At 36.4% G+C, this 15,794-nt stretch overlaps 1 protein-coding gene across 13 annotated transcripts in view; it reads right to left on the reverse strand.

Annotated features, from left to right (window-relative positions):
* NCOA2 (nuclear receptor coactivator 2) overlaps nucleotides 1–15,794 on the reverse strand; it is a 289,669-nt gene that overhangs the window by 150,354 nt on the left and 123,521 nt on the right. The window contains exon 1 of one of the 13 annotated variants that reach the window (XM_036998039.2): nucleotides 7,228–12,502. The exons of the other annotated variants lie outside the window; for them this stretch is intronic. The gene's annotated coding sequence lies outside the window, so the exon portion shown is untranslated. Of the gene's footprint in view, nucleotides 1–7,227; nucleotides 12,503–15,794 lie in introns of those variants that run through there. 13 annotated transcript variants of the gene reach the window in all.

Consider the following 15,794-nt stretch of genomic DNA (forward strand, 5'->3'; position numbering starts at 1 on the left):
TAATGGGTCATGATAAAGATAAAACAGCATGATACATCAAAGGTGAATCTTCAAAGCTAACCCTGTCCCTTGCTTACATGACAATAAGGTTTAACAGAAAAGATGAAGAAATGACAAAAACATGTATATTCTCTAGTTGAAGGGGAAAAGATTAGGATACGGCAAAGAGGGATTCAGATGGCAAAACACTGCAGTGAAACTTGAGTCTTTGTTTTGTAAAGTTAAATTTAAAAACTTCATATACCAGATATTATGAAATAGTTATCATAAAAGAAATCAGCAAGCATCTCACACTTAAACACCTTCTAGATATCAAGACTTCAGATTAATTTTGAGAACAGCTAATATTTATTGAGTGCTTAGTAAGTGCTAAGCCAAGTGTTAAGCACTTTAAACACATTATCTCATTTAATAACAACCCAAGGAAGTAGATATTTATATGGTTCTCATTTTAAAGTAAGTGTCACTTTGGCTTTAAACCCAGAATCTGACTTCGTTCTTTAACTACAGTTAATACATAGTATATTAATATGTATATATTGACGTATGATTCTTTACCATATAGTAATAGATGCTGTATTAACTTTTGTGTAAATTTTATCAAGCACATACCAAAGGACAATTAATACATTCAATTCTCTTATCAAGTGGGAGTTGCCACATGGATTGCTGAAATCTATACATATTAAAGTAATTTTACATGAAGAAGAAGAGAGAGGCAAAGTAGTGATAATTGGTTCCTGACATGGAGAAAGGTAAAACGGATTACTCTTATCCTTGAATCATAGCCCAGATAGGGACCCGGCTGGGACTGTGTAGGAGACATACAGGCTCAATCACCCACTCCGTCAGGCAAACTAAGCTCTCTCAACACAGCGACCATGCAACTTTATAGGTAGATACAAGCTTGGGGAGGGAAGGAGAAGAAGCCAATGAATACAAGTGCTGTCTAGCTAAAAAATGGCAAGTGTGAGAGGAAAAAGGCCTAAGAAGATTGCCTCAATTTCGGCCTCCATCCAGAAGAGATTGTATCTCTTTTATCTTCAAAGGACCTGAAGTAGTGAGCAAGCAAGTGAGCTTGCTCATTCTTATGTAAATGATCATTTTTAGAAAAAAGAAAGTCAAGGTTATGGCCTCTTATTTTTTATAGCACTACTTAAGATAAACCTATAATTTCTAACCACTAGTTTAAGCATTTTTCATTAGTTATAAACATCAAGGGTCAGTCACATTTTTATTTTTATTTTTGAATTAGGGCTGTCAAGGACACAAGTCTACCAAGAAGTAGGTAAAGGTCTGAAATTTTTAAACAATTTATTAAAACTAATTCAAAGATACATACACATTTCTATACAGAAGTCAAATTGACTAACTCTTCCAAATGAAAATACATTTGTTTATATTTTTAAATAGAATTGGACATAGTATCATTTCTTGATCTCAAAGTAAATACATTCCTAAAAGATATGCATAATGTTTTTTACATATTGAATACTGTTTTTCTATTAAATCATATAATATTGGAAAAAAATGCTTCCATGAAAAAAAAAATCCCATTGATGGGATGAGCTGAAAATTTGGAGATCTGACCACATGCCTAAGAAGTGTATATATTCAAACAGGGGGACTACAAGCCATCAGTTGAGCCCTACTGGTTTAAGTCTATCACTTCTAAATACGGAAAGTAGTAAAAAATGATCAGAGCAGGGTAGGAGAATTACAGATACAAATGCCTAGTTAGCTGACCCCTCTCTACTTTGGACAACTTAAACTCATGCAGCAGAACACTACAGGCATAATTTATGATAATCCCCCTGCCCCAAGAGAGCCCATTACTTAAGTTTAGGATTGCATGATCCAGATGTAGAAATTATATTTTAAGATTCATTATAAAAGAATTTAAAATATTTCACTGATGTTCAATATATATCAGAAGTTAATTCTTTAACTACATTTCAGATAATTTTAAGTGCTAGCATAGCTGCAACACTCATCAATGGGTTTTCCTAGGTTCAATTAAACATTCAGACTCATAAAAGTATTATAGGCAACATCTGGCACCAGTCTCCTGCTAAGCATACTGGCAGGAATACACTTGCCAGCAGGGAGGCACTGGGCACAACTCTTGCTATGGAAGCACTTCCACCAGACCTTGCCTCCATTCAGTCAGGTCCACACAGGCACAGTGTAGGAGCTGCTCCTATAGATGTCTCTGCTCCAGAGAAACCAGTAATTTTTTTAGAAAGTACACAAACAAAGCCTCCAAGGTTCGTGTAAGAGCAAGCTCATTCACGATTCACTGAACCCAGGGAAGCTCAAAGCCAGGGCTCCCCCATTAGGTATTTACATTTCACTTAGGCTATCCAAGAGGCAGTCTGTCAATCAGGGTCATTTTTACCATATACAATGTTGCCTAGAATCATAGATGATATATAGTCTTACCAGATTACTGAAAGGATAGAATTACATAATTAAACCAAAATTTAAATGCCAACCTGAAGTATCTGGAATGTATCAATAACTATAAATCAATACAAAAAACAATAACCCAACAGAGAAATGGGCAAAATCTATTTACAAAAATTCAGAAGAACCAAAATGCCAATGTGTAATCTCAACATTAATCAGAGAATGCATATTATAACTAAAAGGAAATACCATTTACACCCTTAACATTGACAAAAATTAAATCTTAAACCATATATGCTATAGTCCAGTAATTACCCTCCTAGGTAATACTCCGGAGAAACTCACTTGTACACATAGTGACATGCAGAACAATGTTTGCTGCTGGAATGCTTGTAACTGCAAAAAATTATAAACAACCTAAATGTTCATCAAGAGGAAAATGGACAATTGTGACACATTCATATAATGGAGTATTGCACATCTGACAGAAAATACAGAAGTTATCTCAAAAAAACATAATGCTAGAGGAAAAGGCAAGTTTCAGAACAATATGGACAGTGTGGTATGACAATTTTTAAAACACACGGAATAGTACCAAATATTGTGAATAATTAAATATACAGAGCAATAATAAAAAGCATGAGTATAATACGCAACAAATTCAGAATGTCATTTTTGAAAAAAGAAGATAATGCTATAAACAATCTAAAGAAAGGGGGACAAAAAGGTGATATATATTTTTAATTGGTATAGAAGAACAAACATTTAAAATCCAATGTAGAGAATGCCATGCCTGGGTAGTTCTCAATCAAAACACACTACAAGACACGGTTCTCAGATAACTTTACGACAATCAGTCTGTTTGTAATTCAGTTTTTTAATATTGAATTTCTCTTTTCCAAAACAATCAGCAACAAGGTTCTGAGAGCCTTCTTTATGCCAGGATCCTCAGGCTACATGGAATGATGTGACACTATTCTAAACCAAGATTTCACCTCACCCCTTCTCCTCCCGCCGGTCTCCTCTCCATTACACCTCCAACTTTATCTTGTGTACCAAGAGCAAGTCAATCAAAACAGGGCCTCTTGGTAAAGTCACTCATCAGATCCTGGAATTTAAATCTTTGATGGCTGCCATCACCTAGAAAATAAAAGGAAAACACTAACCTAGCATTTAAAGGCCTCAAAAGTCTGACTCAAAGTTGTATTTCTAATGGTACCTTCTACTGCTCCTCTGTGCAAAGGGCTCTCTGGTGAGTGCTCTACTGAAAGCCCTTTACAAGCTTTGCTCTTTCCCTACTCTTTCTCTTTGTTTAAGCTGTGTCTCGTGCCTGGAATGCCACCTCTCTGACACCATGTCTCTTCAGGGACCCAAATCTCAGCGGTCTTCAAGCTTCAAAGGCTCTGCCACAAGCCTTACATCCCCCATAAATCCCTTCCTAACCAGTTTACCCTAACTTGAACTCATTCATTCATTCATTCAAATATCTCTTAGATGAAGGCATGTGGCAGGAGACATAGTTCAGAGGCACTCACAGAATGCCTATGCACACTACACATGAATGAAAAATTGCTTTAGTGTTTTTGTTTACAATTATGTCTACCTCAGCCACACTATGAGTTTCTTAAACAGATAGAGTTCATTTCATTCCACAGAGCAACTAACAATGCTTTGTAGTGGTCACAGTTCAATAGATATTCTGTGGTTAAATGAATTTTAAAATAAGGTTACATCTTATTCTTGGAGCTTTGGATCATTACAGCATTACCCCAGGATGTTTGTATCCACACAAGAAGAACAATGGACTTGGAGTCAGAAGGTCTGTGTCTGAACCTAGGCTCCACCACTTACTAACTCCGGCCATGTAATCCCCTCTCTCCAACCAGCACTACCTCACATGAGGGGTATAGTATCACATGTGTTAGTATAAATGAAACAGAACAGCACCTGATACAAATTCTGTACTTTTAATAGGAAGTAACAGCAGTTACTGGAGGAATAACCTATAAGTACAGTTCAGTACTTAAGCAATAAGGTTGAACAAGTATCTTTCTGGGTAAAAGTTATAAATACTCAGCTATATACTCAGTTTGTCTGTAAGGATGATGATCATTTCATTCCTGTCATTCCCTGATTATTTTTATGAGGAAAAATATCACTAGAAAAAAAATGTGGAAAATAAGGACAAGTAAAGAAAGGAGGGAAACACTCACATTTCCACCATCTGAAGGTACTACTGAATGTTGTGATGTATTTACTTCCAGGAATTTTTTTCACAAAGTGTATTTTTTAAGATCATTGGAGAAGAGTGAATCCCACCATTTCCACCTAACATCACAAAAGTATTTTTCCTTATTATTTCAGCCTTTGAACATATAATTTTTGGTAGTGCCATAATATTCCAAGTTGAATTCATATATTTTAAAGCAAACGTGGGCAGGACTTCCTCACAACCACTGCAATCGTGATACAGACGCTCACCTTAACACATAAGCACATCTGCCATAAAAGAATGGTAATCAGGATCTACATTCATGGGTGTCCAGACTGTTTTCTATAGTGTAAACACTGGCATCATTCTAACAGTTAATAGAGCTAAAACAACCACAGCAGTCAGCTAACAAATGCAAGAGAAAAATGTTAAAGCTGTGGCTTCAACTTAAATGATAATTTTCACAAGGGTATTTCCAGTTTTCTAGTAGGAACAAAGACAAACCAATTAACAACGTTAACCAATATACAAAATACACATATTAATATTGATTTAAATATAAGTCAACCTAAATTTGTCCACAAGAAAAAAAATTCATAGATGTGCCTATATTAAAACTTTAGTTTTCAATCTAACAGCTTATGGATGACTTGGGTTATCAAAGAGGCTTTAAAAATACATATATTCACTGAAACCCCAACTACTAATTTTGCCAGGTTCAACATATACCACTCTGATTGACAAAGTACAACCACTGAAAATGTTTCACTTATGAAAACAATTGGGGAAGCAGCGTAAGCCACTGAACTGGGAAGGGGAGAACCTGACTTGTGTCTTAGCATATCCCATAAGCACCTACGCAACAGCCAGAAAGTCATTTACTAACTATAGGACTTAACTTAAAGGTGTTACCTGATTCCTAGGGCTTCTTCAAGCTCTAAAATAAAGATGTTAAGAAATAAAGATGATTATGGTACCATCAACTGACATGCAAATCACTACCATAGGAGAGATGACTCTTACTGATGAAACCCACCTAACACCTGAAATTATGTTCAGTGCCATCCCCAGACAGAGCACTTCTTTGCTATGTAAGTGGATTGTTTTCGTCAAAGGGAAAAAAGACTAAAATATAAAATGCTCCTTTAGTCTTTCCTGCCCCCCTGCCCCCACTAACCCTTCTAACAACAATGAAAAGTTAAGAATTAAGCATTTGGAGTTGCTCTTGTTGAAGAAACTGCATTTACTTTTCTGGTGTACAAGGAAACGTATTTTGAAATCTGCCTAATCAACACACATTATTACTATCTGTTCAAATAAATATGCCTGTACAGTTAAGGAAAAAAGGACATTATAAGAAATGATGCTTGAATTTTGAACACATAACTAAGAGCAATTAAAGATAATGACAGACAACAAAGGTGATTTACCTACCCCATACTTATTTATTTAAAAGTGAGTACTGCTTTGTAGGATTTTTCAAAACAGATTAAATTAGCAACTAAAAATTTATGAATATGGTTTAGAATGTTAATTTTGCTACTGTTTTGTTTGTAATAGGTAGTTAAAAGGAAAATAAATGTTGAAAATATACCTTGAAACATTGCTTTTTTTTTTTTTTTTACATTTTCTTAAAGCAAGGAGGAGCCCTCTGCCATCTTTCAAATAAACATTCATTTCTGGTCCTGATTATGAACAAGATGCACTGCAGTAAATGACAGACTTGGCATGTGTTTTCTTTAGTTAACAGAAAATAATAAACCAAAGAAATAAGGGCAAAATAATCACCAGAGTATTGTCAAGGAGGCTGAGCTTATTAATATTCATATTTTTACATTTCAACTGACTAATGTACCTGTAATTGGTACCCTGTCTGTAAATTTAAACTGGTGTGCTTATGTGAGGATTGTGTAATAAGCAGGCATTATGTGCTTTCTTTTGTATTCTCTAATGGCAGATGAGAAAAGCTCCCTCCCCTTTTAAATCAAATGCTTTAATAAAGATTTTTAGGGGGACAAATACTCAAGTTAAATTACTAAAAGCTGCTCTGGCTGGACTTCACTATGCAGAAGCTACAGTGGTTAAATGCTTTCCAGAGCTTACGCGTTAGTGCTTTCAACATCAAAAAGTAAAACCAGAATCATGTCAGTGCTCTGTACTGCCAACCTTAAGACAAAGGTGAGCAACAGCACAGTGTGGCCAAGTCCTTGCTGCTACTGAGATGGACAGCAAGGTCACAGCGGACTGGAATGACCAAATGATCATTTGCTTCTGATCCTATGTACCTCTACACTGGCTCGCAATTCATGTGTTTGCAAACACAACCTCTCCAGCTTAAGCTATCAGCTCTTCTGCTTGCTCCTGAATCACACTGCCTAATGAAGGGGGTACCTAGCTGAAACCCCTTCACTCAACACAGAAAAGACTTCCCACAGGAAAAATTTTACAGTAAATTGGATAAAGAGATTGGAAAACTGTAGGGATTCTGCACACAGGTATAATTACCAAGATAAATATTTAAAAGGGCCCATTTTGAGTCATCTGATTTCCAACTTGGGGGATTTTAATTATAAATACTTGAAAAGTAGAGTTTTGAAAGTACACACAGTTTTTGTATTTCAGAATGTGTCCAAACTTGGCAGAATCTGGGACCTCTGAAACTTCAAGCTTTTTCACATTTCTTCTCCCAACCTTAAATTGCCTGTAAACTTTCATCACCAGTATTTTGCTACAGGTACAGACATGGCTAAAATGCATTGATTCATCCTAGAAGGAGGGATGTTTACAGAAATTAAGCCAGATTCCATCAAAGCAAAGCACATGCTTCAACATGAAAACCCTACCCCCTCCTCCAAAACACCCTTAGTCGTGTCTATCTTTTCTTCATGTCTCTTCAACTCCTCCCTTAATTTTTCTCTGTCATTTTTTGTTTATACTATCATAGATTTTTCCTTTGATAACAGTAATTTTAAAAGGCTAAAGAAATTTTTTCTTCTGACCACAAATTTAACACAGCAGTCTCTTAACCAACTGCTCTAAAGCAGAGAATCCCTTTGCTCCACCTCCTAACATCTGTCACAAGAGTCAGATTACAAATCAACCCAAAAGGAGGGGATCAAGGGTATGTAAGTGAAGAGGGGACACAAGAAGGATAAAACCAGCAGTTAGGTCATCAGTAAAAACAATAATATAGTTTTTATTTGATACAATCATACAAAGGGACATCATGTTAGAAGTAACATTAAACTGAACATTTAATGTTTAAAAAAAGAATTTTATAATTTCCTAAATAGAAATCCTCTCTGAAGATATAAAATAATAATCCTTTTATTGTTCAACCTATGATCTATTAAACACCTATAAATATTTTCAATGCACAAAACTATCCTTTCATCCTCAGTTTTTAAAGTCTGTTCTAATGCCATTAGAAATATTAACAGTGAAGTAATTACTCATAAACCACTGTATACAATGTATGTAGCTACTTACCCATTTTACTAGAAAAATAGCTGTATCCTTGATTATTTTTAGATTTTAAAAACTGAACCATGAACTGCTTTTACTAATTGTGCTTATAGATCTTTTAGATTACAGTAGACAAAAAAGCTAATTAGTATATACCTATTTATGTGCTGCCAAAATATACCTATAATTTTTTAAGTGATAAGATTAGCCTAAGGCCGTTGCAAACTTCTCAGCAATTTTGGAGTCTAAATGGTTTTAATTTACAAATCATGCCAAAGAAACTTATATCAAGGAAATATTTAACTAAAGCAACAATAAAAATTTGTAAAATGCTGAACTTTTTATGTTAACTGTGCTCGACACTTCTCTAATATATAGAAGCACCCAAAAGGCAATTCAGACCCAACTTTTCCCCATTAAACACTGACACTTACAAAGTGCACAGACTGTAACCTGATTCTAATTGCTGCGCAGGGCCAGAGTTGACTATATGCTAAGTCTTGACATCTGTGGGTGCTTTACACAACTCTAGTTTGGGGGTTTTTGTGAAGCAGGGTCAAGAGTTTATAGTATATATTTTTACTCATTACCAATCACAAACTTCTTCTACTTTATGTCATCTCTGAACAATTCCCTGGACAATTCTGGTACCACCCAATCATAAATCCATACAACACGAGCTCTAACCCCAAAGTCACTTCACATTCATATTACAGATAGTCTTTAATGATTAAGCAAACAATATATTTCCACATTTAGCGAAAGGATTGAACTTCTACCAAAATAATTTTCCCAAAGACTCCTGCTTTTAGAATACAGCAATTATTCTAACTTGAAGGCTTCTTTATGAAACCACTACTGGCTTGTAACCCAAAAATCCACATAGTATGTTAATTTAAAGTATTCATACTCAGGAACCCTGATTTCACTGTTACTAAGTGAACCCTACTATCATTCAAAAAGCTTGCAAACCCCACACATTTCACCTCTAACGTACACAAGAGAAACACTGGTGCACCATTTCCCACAATTGGGATTGAGGACTGAAGAAGTGTCAGTGTTCCAACAGATTTACACTACAATTAAAATGTCTGCATATAAAAAACCCATACACAAATAAAAAGGCATTTCATGCAGCCAGCAGGTTGATCTGTAGTTCTGATGATTTTAAATTAGCAATCAAAATTCAAAAAAAGTATAAAATGCCATTTTCTAAAACTGTTTTTGAGTTATCAAACTTTACTTGCCAAATTCTATCCTTAATTATTCACAAGAAATGTCCAGTCAATTGAAATCATCACCATAAATTTAGTAATGGGAGAGTATCTAGTGGTGGAATACAGCCCTTAAAAAGAAATAAATACATATTAATACATAGTTCTAGCTCAGCTTATAAAAGAATTGGACACCTAAAGATACTATAGGAATCATGTAGATTTGAATTTATTTTCAATATATAGGAAAATTTAAGAACACTTCTAAGTCCCTCTTCTAAACCGAATAATCTGGCTCTACAAATAATCAATTCCTACTTGATTTATTTTATATGTAGGAATCTGATATACTAAAACTAGTTAATTAAAAAAAAACAGCCAACTGAAGAGGAACAAGTTCAGTGGAGAAAATATGTAATGTTTCTGGTTAGCAAGGAATTTCACATAGATAACAATAAAATTTCCTTTCCTGATTAATTAGAACATTAAAACAAAAAACTAGACTCTGGTTCTGAGAACTAGGATGGGACAGAGGTGACAACCAGTAGAACACATGTACTTCAGTGAAAAGAAAATTGCAGTAATAGTGTTACAGAGATATATAGCTAGATGGTGGTTCCAATGCTTAAATAAAAATGCTTTTGGAAAGGATAAAGGCTGTGTAACTAGTGGTATAACAAATATTCTGGCCAAAAAATAAGCTCACTCTGCTCAAAATAACACTAAACTTTGCAAAGAGCTTCTTTTCAACTTAGATATAAGGTAAAGTATTGACTGAAAAGACTTCTGAAAAGATCTACAGTTGCTCCTCTTGCTATTACTGATACCCTAATTATTAGAGAAATATTTCAATGTTTGCCATTAACTTATTAAATAGGAGAATTTTACAAAACACTCAGAGTACATCAGTTTCTTCCTAAGGTAAAAAGAGGCACATCACTAATGTGAGATAGACATGCTAAATTAAATGAAAAGAAAGAGAAATTAAGAAAGAAATTTGGGACAGGACTCATAACAACACCATAATTAAAAAGATAAGGAAAAGAAATCCTTAGGCAAGACAAATAATTCTTCTAGCCTCTGAGATGATGGACTTGTTCTTGGGGAGAGAAAAGATTAACACGAAAGGATAGCCAGTTGAGGGAACTGAAGAAGCAAATTAAAAAATAACTGCAGCAAAGATTTCTGAATGCCAAATTTTACATGTGAGTACACCTACTAGTCTTAAAACAATTCACTGAAATTCTGGTAAGAGACCTTTAAGAAACAGGTGTCACCTACATATACATGGCATTTTAAAATTTCTGATAACTTTTCATTTTTTATTAGCCAATAACATTTTACCTTATCTTCTGCTGCCTCATTTTACATGATGCAATTTTAGAATCAGTAACAAAAAATGATAAAATATAAACATGCTAAAGCCAAAACACCTTGTCTTAAAAACAATTTCTAAGATTCTTTCTATGAAGAATTTAGAGTTTCTCCACTTTGTTTTACCCTTTACTCCTCAATCCCACCTGTGGGCTCACTTTGTAATGTCTCATTTCCTTGGTTTCCTTATGAAAAGACAGAGGTTTGTTTTTGTTTTTATATACAAATATCACATCATTGTGTTGTACATGTGAAACTAGTATGTCAGTCACAACTCAATTTTTTTTTAAATGAGACAAAGGGCCAAAATGTTTTATAAAATATTTCTGCATTAAAGTAAGAATGATAGAAGTCACCTAAGAGTTGGGTGACGCTCAACTGTCCAATTTCCTTCTGCTCCCTATAGATTGATCTGTTATTTTACCTCCCTAGTTATAACATGTTTTCTATTACGCCAAATTTTTGCTCTACAATTACTCTTTCTGTTGTAACTATTATTATTATTATCATTCCTTGCTTTTCCATTGCTCCAAGAAATCACCTTGTCTTTCCTCTTCTAAAACTCAGAGGAAGGGAGAACTCTGGTTCTACTTTGAAGATACGCAATACACTAAATTTTTCACTTGAATTAAACTGACCCTGAAAGTTTTTTAAAAGACAAAATTACACCTATATTTTGAAATGAAATATTTGAAAAATACATTGTTTCTTGCCTTCTTAAAGGGTGTTTTTTGATAACATTAATAGTCGTATCAGAGTTTAGAGAGTTGAGTAAAAATATTCTACTCCTATACCAAATGTTCCAAAAACACTATTTTAGGTCACATCTATAGTTATTAATGGTTTTTAATGTGGATTTGTGAATTATCAGGACTTTCACTGCCATTTTTTTAATGAATACATGACAACTTACTTATCCATTCTCCTGTTGTTAGACATACAAGTTTTTCCCAATTTTTCGCTATTTCTTCACTGTCATTTCTTGATGTATTCTATATGCATGATTCTACCAGTTGGTCTTCTGTTTTCTAGAATTCACTCCCATATTCATATTTTCGATAATAAATCCATTGAGATATTCACTCACCATACATTTCACCCATTTGAAGCATACTGTTCAAGGGCTTTCAGTATATTCCCCAAATGACACACAAGCAACACCACGGTTCACTGGGAAACACTTTCATCAGTCTTTGAAAAAGAAATATCCATTAGGGGTCTCGCCCGTTTTCCCCACTCCCAGCCTGGTCCTTGGCAACCACTAATCTCCTTTCTATCTCTATAGATTTGCCTATTCTGTACATTTCATACAAATGAAATCAGACAATATGTGACCTATTATTACTGGCTTCTTTCACTAAACACAGCATTTTTCAAGGCTAATCATTTTGTAGCGTGGATCAGCACTTCAGTTCCTTTTATTGCCAAATAATGTTCTATATGATGTATATACAACATTTTATCTATTCATCAGCTGATGAACATTTGGCTTGGTTTTACTTTTGGCTATTGTGAATAATCCTGCTATGAAAATTCCCATACTCATATTTTTGTCAATACAGAAAACCTACAAGTTGTTTTTGCTAATGGGCTGATGTGGATCATAGGTAGTGTTGACAGCCAAAGGAGACAAACTGAAGGTTTTTTTTTTTTTTGGATTTATAATCAACAGTGTATTTTGTTTTATTTTATTTATTTTTTATTTTGGTATCATTAATCTACAATTACATGAGGAACATTATGCTTACTAGACTTCCCCCTTCACCAAGTCCACCCCACAAACCCCATTAGTCACTGTCTATCAGCATAGTAAGATGCTGTAAAATCACTACTTGTCTTCTCTGTGTTGCACAGCACTCCCCGTGACCCCCCCACATTATACATGTTAATCATAAGGCCCCCTTCCTACTCCCCCCCCATATCCCTCCCTTCCCACCCATCCGCCTCAGTCTCTTTCCATTTGGTAACTGTTAGTCCATTCTTGGGTTCTGTGATTCTGTTGCTGTTTTGTTCCTTCAGTTTTTCTTTGTTCTTATACCCACATATGAGTGAAATCATTTGGTATTTGTTTTTCTCCACCTGGCTTATTTCACTGAGCATAATACCCTCTAGCTCCATCCATGTTGTTGCAAATGGTAGGATTTGTTTCTTCTTATGGCCGAATAATACTCCATTGTGTATATGTACCAAATCTTCTTTATCCATTCATCTACTTATGGACACTTAGGTTGCTTCCATTTCATGGCTATTGTAAATAGTATTGTGATAAACATAGTGGAGCATGTGTCTTTTTCACACTGGGCTGCTGAATTCTTAAGGTAAATTCCTAGAAATGGGATTCCTGGGTCAAATGGTATTTCTATTTTGAGCTTGTTGAGGAACCTCCATACTGCTTTCCACAATGGTTGAACTAATTTACATTCCCACCAGCAGTGTAGGAGGGTTCCCCTTTCTCCACAACCTCGCCAACATTTGTTGTTGTTTGTCTTTTGGATGGTGGTGATCCTTACGGGTATGAGGTGATATCTCATTGTGGTTTTAATTTGCATTTCTCTGATGACAAGTGATGTGGAGCATCTTTTCATGTGTCTGTTGGCCATCTGAATTTCTTCTTCGGAGAACTGTCTGTTCAGCTCCTCTGCCCATTTTTTGATTGGATTGTTTGCTTTTTGTTCGTTGAGGTGCATGAGCTCTTTATATATTTTGGATGTCAACCCTTTATTGGATCTGTCATTTATGAATATATTCTCCCATATTGTAGGATGCCTTTTGGTTCTATTGATGGTGTCCTTTGCTGTACAGAAGCTTTTCAACTTGATATAGTCCCACTTGCTCATTTTTGCTTTTGGTTCCCTTGCCCAGAGAGATATATTCATGAAGAAGTCACTCGAGTTTATGTCCAAGAGATTTTTGCATATGTTCTTTTCTAAGAATTTTATGGCTTCATAGTTTACATTCAGGTCTTTGATCCACTTGGAATTTACTTTTGTGTATGGGGTTAGACAGTGATCCAGTTTCATTCTCTTACATGTAACTGTCCAGTTTTGCCAACATCAGCTGTTAAAGAGGATGTCATTTCCCGATTGTACGTCCATGGCTCCTGTATCATATATTAATTGACCATATATGTTTGGGTTAATGTCTGGAGACTCTATTCTGTTCCATTGGTCTGTAGCTCTGTTCTTGTGCCAGTACCAAATTGTCTTGATTACTGTGGCTTTATAGTAGAGCTTGAAGTTGGGGAGTGAGATCCCCCCCACCTTTATTCTTCCTTCTCAGGATTTCTTTGACTATTCGGGGTCTTTGGTGGTTCCACATGAACTTTAGAACTATTTGTTCCAGTTCGTTGAAGAATGCTGTTGGTAATTTAATAGGGATTGCATCGAATCTGTATATTGCTTTAGGCACGATGGCCATTTTGGTGATATTAATTCTTCCTAGCCAAGAGCATGGGATGAGTTTCCATTTGTTAGTGTCCTCTTTAATTTCTCTTAAGAGTGTCTTGTAGTTTTCAGGGTATAGGTCTTTCACTTCCTTGCTTAGGTTTATTCCTAGGTATTTTATTCTTTTTGATGCAATTGTGAATGGAGTTGTTTTCCTGATTTCTCTTTCTATTATTAGTTCATTGTTCGTGTATAAGAAAGCCTCAGATTTCTGTGTATTAATTTTGTATCCTGCAACCTTGCTGTATTCCAATATCAGTTCTAGTAGTTTTGGCGTGGAGTCTTTAGGTTTTTTTATGTACAATATCATGTCATCTGCAAATAGTGACAGTTTGACTTCTTCTTTACCGATCTGGATTCCTTGTATTTCTTTGTTTTGTCTAATTGCCATGGCTAGGACCTCCATTAACGGCCTCTTGCACCTCGTCCATTCTCCTTTTAAGTCCTTCCAGAGGCTGTTTTATTTCTGTATTTTCCCTCCTTACCTCTTGAATATTTCTCTGCAAGTCCATCAGCATGGTTATGACCTTTATTTTCAATTCTTTTTCAGGAAGATTTGTTAAGTCTATCTCCCCAGGTTCCCTCTCAGGGGAGGATGCCTGTTTGATTCTGGTCTGGATCAAATTCTTCTGCCTTTTCATGGCAATAGAGGTATTTGTGGGCAGTTCGCGCATGTATCATCTGGGAGAACAATATCCCTTACCGCTTGCTCCTCACCTTCCTCTCCTAGGATAATGGTGACCCCTAGCAGCTTGTGCTGGGCAGCTGCACGCTGATAGTGTCTCTGATACTTGCCTGGGCCGCTGTGGAGGAAGCTCTGTGTGGCTGCTGTGGGCATGGCCGGTCTCAGGCTGCTGCTCTTCTATGGTGGGGGAATGGGCGGGAAGCTGTTTATCACCGTGAGGGGCCTCAGAGCTGTGCTGCCATTCAGGGGCTTAGGGCACCCAGAGCTCCCTGGGATTCCCAGTAGTGAGGCCCCTGTCCCTTTAAGACTTTCAAAAAGTGCTCGCTTGGGACATGCTTCCAGGTTTTCCTGTCCCATTTCCCTAGTATCCAGCACACCATGGACTGTGTGTCAATGCTCCCAGTGCGGATGACTAGGGCTGGGTATTTAGCAGTCCTGGGCTCCCTCTCCCTCCCCGCTCTGACTCCTCTCCTCCCACCAGGGAGCTGGGGTAGGGGTGGCGCTCGGTTCCCACCAGGCCGCAGCTTGTACCTTACCCCCTTCGTGAGGCGCTGGGTTCTCGCAGATGTAGATGTAGCCTGGTTATTGTCCTGAATCTTCTGGTCTTTTAAGAATAGTTGTATTTGTTGTATTTTCAAAAATATATATGGTTTTGGGAAGAGATTTCTGCTGCCTTACTCACACCGCCTTCTTGGCTCCGCCCTCAAAGTCAAGTTTTTGATAGGACCTGGAATGGTACCTTACTCCCTGAGCATTCAGTTAGAACCTGCCTACTGACCTACTTTAGGTTTGCTCGAATCTCCTCAATCCCCATCACCTCTGCAGTATGCCTTGTCAGCATCTCACTGGATCAGTTACGAACCTAAACAGGTGTGGGTCTGTGCCTCCAGTGTTGGTCTTCTCTAGGCCATTTGCCCCAGGGCACGGTATTCATTGTTTCATCATTTCATTTCCTGCCCCACATCCTTCAATGGATCCCATGGCATTCAAGG

Source organism: Manis javanica, chromosome 2, assembly GCF_040802235.1.
Source record: "Manis javanica isolate MJ-LG chromosome 2, MJ_LKY, whole genome shotgun sequence".
NCBI classification, from domain to species: domain Eukaryota; kingdom Metazoa; phylum Chordata; class Mammalia; order Pholidota; family Manidae; genus Manis; species Manis javanica.